Genomic DNA, 13,640 nt, shown 5'->3' on the forward strand with positions numbered 1-13,640 from the left:
AGAATGCCGTAGCCCCATCCACAACAGAAATAAAATCGTAAGCACTGCTTCTCGTTACCTACAATGAATGAGATAACCTAGCACCCCGAGTTATGCAGCGCTAGTAACTTTATATATTGTTATCGCTGCTTGCAACTAACTCGCAGTTTGGAAATCGTTAATTTGCAATTGTTGCGCGAAAGATGCCGCAAGTCAGAATTAATTAAATTGTCTCTCAGTTCTGCTATCTGTATTAACAATAATTTATGTCCTTATGTTTTAACTTATGACAAATTAATACCCGCGCGTCGCATCACTACATTTTATCTACTTTAAAGCCCCGCGCACTATACACGACTGGGACCCTGCACCACACACCATAAGGTGGCCTGTGAACTATATTTGTATATGTAGATGTAAAAATAATACTGTCTTTAGACATCTGTGTCCAAACTATGAATTTTTATTACACTGAACATGTCAACAGTCGCCGTGATGAAACAACCGTATGATCTCGTACATTGACTGGCGATCTCAAATACATCTGCTTGAATGCCGCCTCTTTTTACGCTTATGGATGTGTACAATCCAATGACAAATTTTGGATCACCCCTTACTGTGAGACAGTTACGACAATTGTCTGCCGGATGAGATCATCCAGCTTGCGTTAGGTTCTGATATCAGACGTGCTTCCATCAAGTTGACTGCCGAAAATGTATTACTGTCCGAAACACGTTTAGTGACAGAAATAAAAGTTTACAGCAAATCAACAAGTGTCCGGAGGTGAAGTGTAGAGGGAAGAGAGGGGAGAAAGTAGTAATTCTTTGCTCTTTTCTTTAATTCCTGATTTCTCATTGTGTTTGTGATCTCCTCAGTCTTCTCAGTGAACTTGTAGAGTTCTTCGTTTTGTTCTCTTCTTCCAAATTCCGTCAGTAGTCTTCTACGGTCCGAGTATTCCTTTATTTTCGAGATCTTGTAGTCTTCTTTTCCATTTAAGATAAGACACTCTGAAGAGTACAATCCTTCAGATTGTACTTCCGAGCCACAGTGTCTGATTTTCATCTTGTAGGTTAACGTCCGTTTGTTTTATTTGTTATGTGTTAGCTTGTAAGCCAAGTCTAGCGATAATAGAGGAAATAGCTTCCTGATATGTGTCTACGGTCGTAATTGCTATATGAGAAAATCTACCTAGTTCTCTTCAGTATTTTTTACTATTGAAGTCATGTTCGATATTTCAGTTGTTGTTGGTATCTTCGGATACTATAACTAAGAACTGCACTTAAGAAATAAGAATTGCTCTTAATTGCGTCTTATGACGTTGGCAAAAGGCTGTACATTGTACATGTAAGTGGAAAAACATAGTCAAAGTCTTAAAGCAATCTAGAAGGATCTTTTGTGAAGAGTAAGAGGCAGCTTAGAGATATGAGTGGATGAGTGCCCTAAATAAAATATTTCAAGGAACACTGCGTTTTCTCGGTCAATTGTTCTGTGTAATAAGTTCTTGACATACACTCGGGCTTGAAAAATTGTTCCATCATGCTCCACTCAAACTAAGTTCAGAACTACTGTTGTATCCGAAAGCTACATAGAAACCACAAGGAAACAGCCGTATTATTCACTGCACATAAAAAGTAACTCAACATCAGTCTTCGAACAACACAGTTTGTCAAATTTTATGTTGTTTACATCATCGGCTAAGGCGTATAAATGATTGCAGAAATGTTAATCCAAAACATTACTAGCGAGAGCACTAAAACAATTGAAAGAACTGCTGAGTCTTAAAGATACATCAACTGAATGCAGAAAGTGCACCTTACGTTAGAAATTCCTGCAAAATGCATTCTTACCTGTAAAGTATTTTGATTTATACCCTTTTGTTTACTTTTTAATAATTATCTACAACCGACGCCGTTTCGTAATGAAATCATGTAAAATAATTTTCATACAATGTTCGATATTCTGTATAGGATATCTTCCATCGAATCTGTATTATGTGGTACATGTTTTCACGGTGTCTATGCTTGTAGAGAAATGAAGAGATTGCTTTAATGTTTGTATATCGAAGATAGCAACATTCCCTTCTATACAGAAATCCTGGTAGAAGAATCTGGAAGAAAGGCTAATGACACGCAGTGCTGTAGTTTGAAAATTTAATAATCGGAGCCTAATAGAGGAAACCGTTTTGCAGAAATAATTTGAAGAATTCGGTATTCAAAATTCATGAATAATAGTGCATATTTTAGACAAAGAATACTTTCAACGTATCTTCATACTTTTCATCAGTTTGTCCGCATTTTGACAATGAGCGACCGCTATTTATTCAAGTTTGCCTGGAACTGAAAGTCTTGTCTCGTGGCGAGTTAGTTAGAAGAAGAGCCGTATGATGGCGCAGCAAGCGCTGAGCCTGCCAGCAACTACCGCCTACTGCGGCAAAATGCTGAACTAACACCGCTAGCTAGCAGCGCGGGTCTATTGAAGTCAGATGCGTCCAGACACTATTCCTCATTTCTGTTCAAGTTTGCGCATGTGCATAAATTCCCAACGCGCAACCATGCACGTAATTTCTCGAACATGGAGGGCGAGCGTTAAGAGAATTGCTCCCCACCTTCGGTGAAGTCTTTGCGCTTTTTAACAGCCGACAAGCATCTACGGCCCATGTGTAATTCATTTTGTAGTGTATTGAATTATGCTATGAAGCATTTAAGTGCAGTAATGTCTACTGACTCCAAACGAAGCACACTTAAATTTACAGATGATTACAAAGAAAAGTCATATGAAACTCCGTTTCGAAAGATTATTTGAATAACATTTGGAATGTGATGTCTTGAGCGTGAAGTATTAGATAAAATGTCTCCTATCATATAACTGTAAAAGATGCTGTAAGTTTCAAAGTAGGAAAACACCGAATGGTAAGCCCAAGAAATGATGGGGTATGTGTAGCTCGTCAACAAACTACTAGAAATAAAAATGATGGGCATCGATGATGCAAAAAAGACAAAATTTTAAAAGCACAACGACCGTTTTAGTGGATTTTGTCAACAATGAAATCGCCAAATTTGTCGAGTACGAGAGTGTTAATCTACATATCTTTCATGTGTGTAAACAACTTTTTTACATAAAAGAAAATAAAATTGGCGCATTGAGTGTTAAATAACCTTCACATGACGACTAAGAACCTCCCCTAAGTATTTCTCAGTTTCAGAAATATTTACTGAAATGCTTTGTTTTGAAATGCCAAAAAGTTGTCCAAACTGGTATATAAGTCACCGGTTACTAGCTGACGAAATGTTATTGCCAGTCTTATCGCTGCGGTCTTCCAAGCAGAAAATCTAAAATCTTGCTGTGGCCTCCTTCCGAAATTTGCAAACAAACCATTGTCGTCATTTTGAGTTTTTCGTACCTCTATTATTTAGATACCTCTTCACCTACAGTCACTTTTGCGTTTCCTGTTTCTGTCGTCTTTTCATCACAATAAACGCAGCCCTCACTACAAGCCAAGAAGGGGAGGGAGGGGGAGGGAGGGGGAGGGGAATCCATAGCAGACTGATTGCGGAAAGGGGCATCGTGTGGACGGAAGAACCACCATGCGTGCACACTTCCTCTCCACAAATCTTTCTGCATGCCCTTCTATTCCCGTGCGTCGGCGACAGCGCAAGGGAAAGAGGCATAGTGTAGACATAACTTATATACCTAAAAGGTGTGTCCAGATGATGCCTCTTTCCTCTTACGCTAACGAAGACCCATGGGAAGAAAGCGCATGCGAAAAAAACGGGAGAGAACGTTCCGAATGCATGCATGCTCTCGCCCACCCTTTGCTCGTTTTCAAGCATTCTCCTATGCCATCCACTTCTTTGTTCGACAATATGTGCTTCGTTTAATGTGTAGTATTTCGTTAATTGGCAACCGATGACTTCCACACCAATATTTATTGTTTGTTTCCCATATCAAAATAAAACATTTCAGTAATTATTCCTGAATCTCAGAACTACATAAAAGAGTTTTTTATTCTTGTGTTAAGGTTTGTAGACTTCCCCGTACGTCATTTTGATTTTAATTTTTTTATTATTTTTTTTAAAATTTCCCTCAAAAAATTATAGATTAACATATCCGATCTCGACGTTTCTGGAATGTTTTAGACCCCAGAATCCAGTGGAATTGAGGTCATGCCTTTTAAATTTGTGTTTTTTGCCAACTTCGTCGTTCATTTCAGTTTCTAGTACTTTATTTGAGAGCTCCATCTGTCCCTTCTTTTTATTTTATTCTAATGTCAGTCTGCTCAAATGTTGTAGTATAAAGTCACCATAGCATACATATTCGTCCACAGTTTTCAAATGGACTTTTCGTAAATGTGTAGTGTGCTACTTCTCTGTTTTTCGTAGCTGGAGACCTGTTCGTTATAGTAATATTATCGGAATCTTTCTATCTGATTTTTAGTTCCCGCTAAGTTAAGTTAATATGTGGCGCTCAGGGCAACAGAACTGAAATTTTATTTCAAAGAAACCTTAGCAATGTCGTCCTCTATTACAACTCTTTTTATAAGTTGCACATGCCGCTGGGAGCCATCTGATACGTACTAAATAAGAATATTTGGCAACCAAGACAGAGTTTATAATAGCCTTATTTTTGTTTTATTTCTACAATGGCCGGTTTCGACAGAGTCTAGCTATCATCTTCGAATCTTCTAGAAATAATAGTACTGTGCATGAACAGCACGAACGTAAAGAGAGCACACTCCTATCTAAAACAAAAGCTCCTCATTTCCTTGTCAAATACTTAAAAAAGAGTTAAAAAGAAAGTTCATTACACCAAACAGTCTACCCCGGAGTGGAAGTGAGTTCGTCAGTGGAACCATTGTAGCTACTGCACTTAGGAAAGACTTCCAGCACGCATAAATCACCAGATGTTAAATAACTATATTGCCTAATTTTATATACTAAGTTCTCGTGTACATCCTAAAATGCTCGCAATTCAAAACTTTTCTTTGTCTCTTCTTTTCACGCCTTTTACGAAAATATTAATAAGTCAATATACTGAGCATTAATCGGTTTATTTGCACAGGAATCAATATAAAAATTTAAAATAAGAAAGTGTAAAAGCTTCAGCATGGAGACTCGACCCCACGACGACTCTCAGACTGCCGTTTTGAATTCTTACGACAGCGCCAACTGCAATCTGTAAACCACACTGACATAAATGGCTCAGGCTTCGCCCGACTCGCACCAGAACTGCTAATTTCTCTAAATGTTCGACTATCTAGCGATTCCACTTCCGTCACTTTAATTTCTGGCCAAGCCCTGTATACACCATAAATTTGTACGAAAAACGTGATGGTTATTAAGTGCCGTTCCCCCGTAAGTATGTTCAAATCGAACCTGACTACATCCTGGTTGCGTTGAAGGTTCGGCAACAATTGAGCTATCCATTTCTCCCGTTATACATGTCACCTTATGTTCTTCCAGTCATTCACCGCTCTTTTTGTAGAACCTATATGCTTACATCACCACGACTACGCCGTAATCAGTAAATTCCAGCTTTCTCCAGCGATTTGTGACCATCTATGGCCGATCGAAAGTGGTGTTGTATGTTTCGTCTGCGTTTGTAGACGATATGCTGTTTTTGGAGAACTTCGATACGCGGGAAATAACGTCTGTAATCGGCGGAATTAGGTTCAAAAAATGGCTCTGAGCACTACGGGACTTAACAGCTGTGGTCATCAGTCCCCTAGAACTTAGAACTACTTAAACCTAACTAACCTAAGGACATCACACACATGTATGCCCGAGGCAGGATTCGAACCTGCGACCGTAGCAGTCGCGCGGTTCCGGACTGCGCGCCTAGAACCGCGAGACCGCCGCGGCCGGCGTCTTTGGATTTCGGAGACGGGAGTATATCACTGTGATCATTATATCTATTATTCATTAACTAATTGTTGATACACAGGGTGTAACAAAAATGTATGGCAGAAACTGGAGTACACGTTCCTCACACTTAGAGAGAGAGAAGTTACGTTATATGAATATGGGTCTGAAAACACTTTGTTTACATTTTACAACTCATTTTCTCCAAATCATTAGTCATAGGAAACACATAAGAACAGAAAGCACAAGCGTAACACATGCAACTCTATCTCACAGGAGATGTTTAATAGGTCCTCCGTGGGCATTGGCACATCCGGAAATGTCACAGTTAATAAAATTTTCCGGGCTGTTATCCCATGGTCGAATGGATTTCACTTTAAAACCTGGCGTTTCGTCCTCATCTGCGGAGGAAATTTTCAGGGGGGAATCGTAACTATGTTGAATGTCCGATTCACACCCTGGTTCGCTACCGACTATAAATGGGGAGGAAACGTCGAGTTTTAAGGTAAAATCCATTCGACCACGGCATAATATCACGGAACATTTTATTAATTATATATTCATCAACCCGCCGTTGTAGCGAATTTCGGATGCGCTGATATATCCCTTGGAGTATTGCGTATGGTTTCGCAGCTGTCCATAACACGGGCACGTAGACTCTGAACGTCTTCTACCGAGGATTCCATACACAAGAGCTTTCAAATGCCTGCACAAATAAAAGTCCAGTGGGTTTAGATCAGGAGAGCGTGGACGCCAGGCAATTGGTCCATCTCTGACTATCCACCTATCACCGAATCTGTTATTTAGATGCCTAAGGACATGATGTACATGTTTCGTCGCACAGCTAAACGCACACCTGCTAACAGATCGTGTAGAACATTCTCTACAAAATTATGATGACTTTTTCCGTTGAGCATGAATGGAAGAAAATGAGGCTCTACCAAACAGTCATCAACAACTGTGACCCAAACAGTGACAGAAAATCGTTTCTTGATGACTCACTTCAACAGTTGCGTGAAGATCGACGTGGGCCGATACATGCCAATTGTGAGAATTTACAGCCTGATCTCGCTGAAATGACGCCTCATCTGGGAGCAGCACCATTGCGCGAAAATTAGGGTTGGCACTTTGTTGACTAAACAATTCGCAGAAGACTATCCGTGCAGGGAAATTATCTGCTGATAGTGCCTACACGCTGTAAATGATATGGATACACTTCACTTTTTTTTTCACTAGCTGCTTATATTTTATGACCCACCGTCTAATTTCTTATGGTGGGTCGTATATTGCCACTTAGCCGCTGTGACTGGGTCCGGGGTCCGCAGTGACTGAAAGTAACACCACACCGGCTCCCGTCCCCACTCACACCGTTGCCCGTGTCCCGCCACGTGGAGGCGGGCTCTGTTTAGATCCATTTGATATCTTTTTTTTTTCTGCAGCATTAGAAAAACGTATAACTAATACAAAATCAAGTAAGATATTAATAAACAAAACGAAATTAAATATTTAGAAAGAAGGAAGGAAGAGAACTGAATAGAGAAGTTATAGGTATAATATTGCCCGTCACCTGGTTGTGGGCGGCAGCCCGGGTCTTGGAATGAACCTCAAGACGCTGGCCGTTGCTCACCATGCCTTTAACATCTACTATCCAAAAAACTACCTTAACTAGAAGAGATTAGGGTACGTTAAAGCTAGAAACTAAGACTAAGACCTCCATGTCCAGCCTACTAAACTATTTACGATATACAATAGAGAGGTAACTGATTTTGTGCTTGGCTCAAAGTTGCTAATGAAAGGGTACTCGTAGTAAAAGTAATAAGGTAATGACGCTAACGGTTTCTGTTGAGCCTACAAGGCTCCTAGTAGAGTACATCAGGCGCAAGCACCTCCCGGCCCCGCCGACAACACGACCTGAACGGTGGTTTCCCCCGATCTACCATAGGTATCCGTCGGGTTGGGCTCAAAAGAGAGGAACCACAATTAAGATCCTTCCATCCAGGACGTGCGCCGCCTCTTACCAGGGGGGCGTGGGTCCCTTGAAGAGGTGCCCAACTTTAAAGCTTCAGATGAGAAGTTCTTAGTATAGTGGAGGTTGAGGTATAGGCTGTGTTGGTTAGTTGTACAAACAGTTCACACTGAGCCAATGATATGGATACAGCTGGTCCTCGTGTAACACTGGTCAGACAGACATTTCGTCAGCATTCATTGTTGTAGCTACATGTTTTGTAATGACACTAGGATCGCCGTCAACGGCACGAAGATGTGCCGCCTCCCGTTGCGGTGTCTCGTCCTTGTGCGCCTCCCCCGGTCGCGAGTATCAGGCTTAAATGGCTCATATTCCCTAAGCCGACGGTCAGTGGCTTCAAACGTCGGGGCACCCTCATCGTGGAAATCTCTCCTAGTGCAAAAGCTGAGCGCGAGCGCCATTGACGTCAGCTAATCCATTCATCAGGTGGGCATCTGCCGTCTCTGCATTTGTGTACACTGCCATTGCACGAGCCAAGTCTGTGATTAACTCTGCGTAGTGCTTGAAACGGTTGTACTGATCTCTGTAATAGATGATGTTACCTGTAAACAAGAAATGACGTACGTCGCATGGCAGTAGGGACACGTGAAACAAAACACTGGCGATGCACAATGTAACGAGCCGGCACCAAGGGTCGATGTTACCCATGACTCCAGTGTTCCGTTCTTGTGTGTTTCCCATAATTAATGAGTTTGAGAAAATGAGTTGTAACACGGAAACGAAGCGTTTCCACGCCTACGTTGATATAAAGTAATTTCTTCGTCGAAGTGTGAGGAATGTGTCCAGCTATTTCTGCCGTACATTTTTGTTACAACCTGTATTTCAACTCCCCGTCCAGCAACTCCGGAGACTAGCATTTACACGAAATACGACCTGCCATCTATCTTCTCGGCCTGGGTAACTGAATCTTTGGATGAAGTGGCTGTCAAAACGATACGTTCCCACAAAGCAAAAACACGTTCTGTTATTTTAGTATTCCATATAGGCCTTTGTTACGTCATAGCTAGAGGGTCTTCTTCTAGCGGAACTCTGTAGGATAGTGGGAAATTTTACTCGAGGAATTTTGCAAAAACAGACATAATGTCTGTAGGATAGCCGCAATCAGTGATTTTACAATGTAACTTTTAATCCGCCTTGGTTGCCAAATGTTTATTCATATGACCGGTTTCGGTTCCTTTAGAACCTTCTTCAGATCTGATATTCCGGTTACAGGAGTTACAGGAGTAACCGAAATATCAGATCTGAAGATGGTTCTAAAGGAACCGTTGCAACCAAGACGGATTAAAAGTTACATTATTCGGGGAAGACTGCTTTGTCCGTTGTATATATTTCGCGTGTGGGAGTCTCGACAATAACAGCAGTTGATGAGCTCACCGAAGCATGTAGACCAGTGGTCGTCAAACTATTTTTCTCAAGAGCCAATGTTGACATTTACTCTGCAGGGCGGCGTACGTAGGGGGTGAGGTTAAAGTGGCCACTGAAAGCGAAAAGAAAAACCAATTTTCACCAAACAATGATTACTGATAAAGGTTAAACCCTTACACATTTTAATCTACATAATTTACAATGTATTACACCAAATATTTTTAAATGAAAATAATATAGTATGTAGGAACTAGATGCATTCTTCTGAAGGCTTAAACAGTGATTACTGTTCCCTACCTGTTTGTTTTTCTTATTCCTGGGCTCATTTCTAGGGGTTTTCACGCGCCAGTATTTGAACGAATACCGTGTGGCTGAACAGACCGATTTCAGCTGGATTTTTGTGGTAGGCAAAATATAACAGAACAGACGGTTTTAAATAATGTAACTTTATTAATTCGAAATAGTGACAGAGGGAGGGAATGGCGGATTATAGCTTTTATATGAGAGGTTTCAGAACTCAATTGCACCTGTTGTGTTATGTGTACTTTTTGGAAGTGACTAACTCTTATTGGCGTATAGAATTTGGCCACTTTTCCCGACGAGTAGTGTGGCCACTTTTCACGATCGGACGCCATGTCGGCATTAGTGATCCACATAAGACTCTACCACAATGAAAGAATTAACAAGGAACTACATGTGTACGCCAAAACAATTTGTTTAAAGACTGATATTATAATGAATGACTGCTCTCCGTACAAGTAAGGTAACAAAATAATAACATATATGACATATCTTACATCAGACATCTCAAAAAGAATAACTATTTTACTAAAAATAGGGGAAAAACCTTCCTCTGTCGATCTCGTTGACAACAGTGGCGAAGTATTTTAAAACTATTGTCACCACTTCTTGGCAGGTACCAGCATTGTTGAGGGCAAAAACTATTGACAACCGCGGCGAAGTATATTTAAACTAGTGTGACCACTTGTTGGCAGGGAGCAACATTGTTGAGGGCAAAACTGTGCAATGGCCACTTTTAGCGTCCCGACCACTTTGCCACACCATCCCCTAATGATAGTGCTATTGCTGGATAACCTACATCGATGTGTACTTTATAATATTTCCTTTAATTTACGTCTGTGGTCACAAACTTTTCGCTCACAGATTACCAGTTTCGGTCTATAATGACCATATTCAGATCTGTGTTTTATCAAATGGTTCAAATGGCTCTGAGCACTATGGGACTTAACATCTACGGTCATCAGTCCCCTAGAACTTAGAACTACTTAAACCTAACTAACCTAAGGACATCACACAACACCCAGTCGTAACGAGGCAGAGAAAATCCCTGACCCCGCCGGGAATCGAACCCGGGAACCCGGGTGTGGGAAGAGAGAACGCTAACGCACGACCACGAGCTGCGGACTGTTTTATCAAAACAATGTCCTAGTGTACTGCAGCCATAGTGGCATCGTTAAATGTTCAACGCAAAATCAGCACCAGCATCGTCAAATATATATAAATAACAGCATATGCACGAGTCATGTTGTCAGTAACACTAAGGTTAAAAAAAAAAATACAGATCTGAATTGGTCATTATAGACCGAAACCGGTAATGTGTGAAAAAAAAGTTTGTGTCGTAGACGTAAATTACAGGAAATTTATTCTACTGGTTTATTCGCGACAATGTCGCAGCTTGTGTACCTTATAACACTTCCCGTCTCCGGCCATCCTGATTTAGGTTTTCCGTGATTTCCCTAAATCGTTTCAGGCAAATGCCGGAATGGTTCCTTTGAAAGGGCACGGCCGATATCCTTCCCAATCCTTCCCTAACCCGAGCTTGCGCTCCGTCTCTAATGACCTCGTTGTCGACGGGACGTTAAACACTAACTACCACCACTAACTACCACCACTTATAACACTTAATAACAGTAACTACAATTTTGGACACGATCAGATATGTTTGCTACATGTTTTGAATATTCCCCACTTACTTCCATTAACCACACACTGGCCGCTTCACTTACCAGTCTGTCCCTGAGGTAAGAGGCAAACTTTACGGAGCTCATAGCCGAATTCACCAGAGTCAGGTAAACTTAAGCACATCTTCAAATATTACTGTCTCTGTATTTTTGTTCATTACAGGGGAAGAAAAATACACACTTAAGAAGCAGTTAATGTTGTTTAATGTTTAGCATGCTGTTGTCTGGTAGTTGTTAGATGCATATTATTATAAAATACGGCCGAGAACCGGGGGCCACAAGAACACATGATTTGGGCCGCATGTAACTGGCGGGCTGCAGTTATCCCTCACTCCAAGTTGGAATCCAAGTGGAAAAGAATACTGCTGCGCGAGGTCGGGCTGTTAAATATCGGGACTACTGCTGGAAACGTTTCCTTTCGAAAACATACATATTTAGTTATTCTCACCTTCAGTATACTCCCCTCCTCTATCCGCACTAATTTCCATGTTAAATCCGTACAACGTTCCATGAAAATTTTCCATTCATTGAAACAGTGCTGGAAGACTTCCTCTGTGAACTCCAAGATGACGTGTGCCGCTTTTCCTTTCACTGTTTCAGTGGAATAAAATCGCATTCTTTTTAATTCAAATTTCACGTTGGGTTATAGATAAAAGTTACATGGTGCTAGGTCAGGGAAATAAGGCAGGTTATCTAACAATGAGATAATGTATTTCATTAGTACCTCTTAACAGAAAGTGCTGTATGAGCTGGTGTGTTGTCATGACGTAGTCTCATGAGTTGTACTTCCACAATTCAGATCATTTTTTTCTTATTTTCTGAAGGAGAATGTCGATTAACATTTTGACATTCAGGAACCGAGTGAAGTTACGCAGTTCCATGTATTACCGAGAAAAAAATCAACATCGCTTTGAACCAGAGTTTGCTCATTCGGGCTTTTCCGCTCTCCGTGAGGGTTGGACCCTTAAGGTGCATGGATTGGTGCTTAGTGTCTGGATCATAACTCATAAAGAAAAAGATTTTTCACATTTTATCACTCTTTCCAAGAAACGAGGATAATTTCAATGGTATTCACTATGTCAGTACAATTTCTTTCACGAGCTTCTTTTTTGTTCGACCATGAGAACTTTCGACACCAGTTTCCCACACGTTTTCCAATGTTAAACTAAACATGTAAAATGTGCCTTACGCATTCTTTGCCTGTTCCCACAGTTACCGCAATAGTTCGAATATCCAACTGACGGTGAGACTAAATCAGATTACCCACTTTATCAATATTTTCATTGGGTTCTGAAGCAGGCATGAGTCATCTTCAACCTCTTTTCGGCCATCTTGGAAACGGTTGAACCACCCAAAACATCGCGTACTTGATAAACAGTCTTCGCTGTACACTTCTTTTAGTAACAGGTAAGTTTTAGTAGCTGACTTTCCCTGTGAAATGTCGGGGCAGCTCGTTGCTCTAGTATTACACGTATCATTTTTCGGAATAAATTATGACTAACTGAAACCTTCAGCTGCCGACAGGTGTTGTCGATATACCTCGATGTGGGCAGCTGAAAACGTGTGACCCGATCCGGACTCGAACCCGGGATCTCCTGCATGGCAGACGTTCTATCCATCAGAGCCACCGAGGACACAGATGAATAGCGTGACTGCAGGGACTTATCCCTTGCACGCTTCCCGTGAGACTCACATTCCCAACTGTCCGCAATTCTACATATGTAATGTGCCTTACAGACATTTGCCCATCCACTCATTACTCGCGCACGCTTTGGCGATTCCCGTAAGAGTTTGGGCAACCTGTGCGCATTCGCACGCACGAAGGTCAATGGCTGGGTAGCCTTTAACTATATATATATATATATATATATATATATATATATATATATATATATATATATATATATATATATATGAAGACAGTAACTGTTCTCGAAAGGACAGATTACTGTTGTTGACCGTGCAGCTTTTCCCTGGAATAAATGTTGACTAACTGAAACCCTCAGCTGCCGACAGGTGTTGTGGATATACCTCGATGTGGACAGCTGAAAATGTGTGCCCCGACCGGGACTCGAACCCGGGATCTACTGCTTACATGGCAGACGCTCTATCCATCTGAGCCACCGAGGACACAGATGAATAGCGCGACTCCAGGAACTTATTTATTTATTTATGCATTTATTTTACCTGGGAAGTTTAGGGCCTTCAGGCCCTCTCTTACACCTAACCAGGCATACTCAGATTCAACAAATTTCAGTTTCTACAGAACATTAAGGACATATAACATGTTATACAGTATTAATGTTAAAGAAAAAAAATAGAGATTATAAAAGTAGTACAATGATAATTATAACAATCAAAAATTAATTATAACAATCAAGAATAATAATAATAGTAATGACTATGTTTATGAAAGTAAACATATTTTCT

The 13,640-nt window shown here is 40.8% G+C and overlaps 1 non-coding gene across 1 annotated transcript; it reads right to left on the bottom strand.

The window, feature by feature from the left end:
- Positions 1-13,266: 13,266 nt before the first annotated feature.
- Trnat-ugu (transfer RNA threonine (anticodon UGU)) lies at positions 13,267-13,340 on the bottom strand. The gene has a single exon. It is a non-coding gene; the product is annotated as a tRNA-Thr (tRNA).
- Positions 13,341-13,640: the final 300 nt, after the last annotated feature.

This window comes from Schistocerca cancellata, chromosome 5 (genome assembly GCF_023864275.1).
Source record: "Schistocerca cancellata isolate TAMUIC-IGC-003103 chromosome 5, iqSchCanc2.1, whole genome shotgun sequence".
NCBI classification, from domain to species: Eukaryota; Metazoa; Arthropoda; class Insecta; order Orthoptera; family Acrididae; genus Schistocerca; species Schistocerca cancellata.